The sequence below is a fragment of the Coenobita brevimanus genome, chromosome 88 (genome assembly GCF_032717465.1).
Source record: "Coenobita brevimanus isolate Jiangsu-jjx chromosome 88, ASM3271746v2, whole genome shotgun sequence".
Classification (NCBI taxonomy): domain Eukaryota; kingdom Metazoa; phylum Arthropoda; class Malacostraca; order Decapoda; family Coenobitidae; genus Coenobita; species Coenobita brevimanus.
In genome coordinates this window covers 30,932,331-30,934,489 of record NC_137041.1, presented here as the reverse complement: position 1 = coordinate 30,934,489, position 2,159 = coordinate 30,932,331, and positions in this window count along the sequence as shown.

The window sequence follows — 2,159 nt, the reverse complement described above, 5'->3', positions numbered from 1 at the left end:
AGAAAAAATCTAAACTGGAGGTATATATGTTTCGCTGAAGGAGGAAGAAACATTAGCTGTACTGTATATGTTTCACTGAGTAGGCAGGAACTGTACGTTTCGCTGAGGCATATATAAACGGGCAATATGTTTTACTGAGGTAGAAACATGAGCTATAAGTTTCTCTGAGGCAAGCGCAACACACTGCACAGGATGTAAGCGACAACTGTGAACCATTGTGATGGAGGAATGAAAACATCACTGGTGCCACAACAGCTCCACAGTGCTGCTAAACTTTACTTTCGGCTTGCGCTAGAATATGGTTAATTACATGTTTATTTATCTCCAGGCTATTTTACTGAGATTAGGATAGTCTTACAAGACCGGAGGTGTTAGATACAGCTTTCATCAGTCCCTGCTTAGGTGCAGTCTTAATATAAGTAAAGCAGCAGTAAAAAAAAAAAAAAAAAAACTCGGATTGAAATGTTGACCCGATAAGCCATAGAACCCTTTTTATTAGTACAACAATAATTATTATTATATTAGCAGTAGTAATAGTTGTAGTAGTAGGAGGAGATTTTATACAGACTACTGTCAGCAGATTAACTTTTGTGAAGAGTTAATTATAGGGAAGGGGGAGACAATGAATGTGATGGCGGGTTGGGGTGAAGAGGAATAACAGTGTGTGTTGGAGAGGCCAGCCAGATAGTACAGGACAAAATGAGAGACAACTTTTCATAGATATGAAGGCTTCTGGTGATAGATAAAGCTTTATCTAATTCATGTGGTTTGAAGTCTGTCCTTCATCAAACTGTCAGGATATAAAGGTAATGATACGTGTGGGAGAAGTCACCATTAAGCGCTTAGCAGTGGTTCACATCTCAGTAACTTAGGCCTTTCAGCCTGTGACAGGTTTTCCACCCAATAACAAAGGGTACAACACTACTGCACTATCCAGGTCCCCATATTCACATCTCTTAGGTGTTGCCTTAGGGCCTATATGTAATTCTGTTACCTATCCTCTTTATACTCAATTTTTTCTTAAAATTTTACACCATTTCATCTTGAATGCCGAGTTGTATGGAGTAGGGTAACACTAGAACATAATGCTAGTCACAAGGAAATGGTATGGAGATGATGCAGAGCCGTGATTTTTTTTTTTTTTTTTTTTCTGCCTCTAATGTGATGTAAGCCAAGTTAAGGTGAAAAAATCATGCCAGTCCACAAAGGAGGAAAACAAATTTGATTCGAATAACGCCAAGTACCCTTCCCAAGATTCGAAAATTGGTGTTATCGGGCCAACACATTCTTAGGTACCGTTAAATAGAAGGGGGGGAAAAAAATCTCCAAATGTAGCGAAAAGTGCTTACTTGGCAACACTGAAATGCTCGCCTTGTGGGAAGGTCGAAGAAGTTGCCAGATATCACGCGATATTACTGTCCAATATTCTTTACATAAATATTTTTTAGACATGCTAGGGATATAGACAATATAATTAGTGTTCTTTGCACTTTATATATAGCTTGGGATGCCCTGCATGCTATATATTTCAGTTGATGTAGAGGGATTGTTATTGGCACGTGAGTGAAGCTTTGAGGTAAACCTGAAGAAAGCGAACGTAACTGACATATTCTCATCCTCCTGTCACACTCACCTCTCTCTCTCTCTCTCTCTCTCTCTCTCTCAAGAGGCCTCCTTAACTGACGAGAGTACGTGCCCTTGTTTTGCTGTTACTCCGTCTTGCTCCATCCGATTAGATTCACGAGAAATGCCTTGTGCGAGTATAGTGGATGGGCCCTATACTCAGTTTTTTTTTTTTTTTTTTTTTTTTTTTTAATCGAGGCGAAGATGCACTTGACATATTGGTGATTATTGGCTGAATGCAACATTATAATCTAGCATTAATAACTGACAACAAATATCTGAGGGGGAAATTTGGGTTAGTAAATGTTTTTTGGACATGTTGCATTCAGCCAATCATCATCAACCTGTCAAGTGCATCTTCGCCTCAATAAAAAACAAAAAAAACGGAGTATAGTGAAGGTGTTTAATCTGCTGCATCATGATATCCTCTTGTTTGTTATATTCTTTCATTTGATATTGGCCCGGATTTTCCTTCTTTGGTAGCTAATTTCACGTTGCACTGTGTCAAAAAAAAGATAATACTATGGCTGTACATC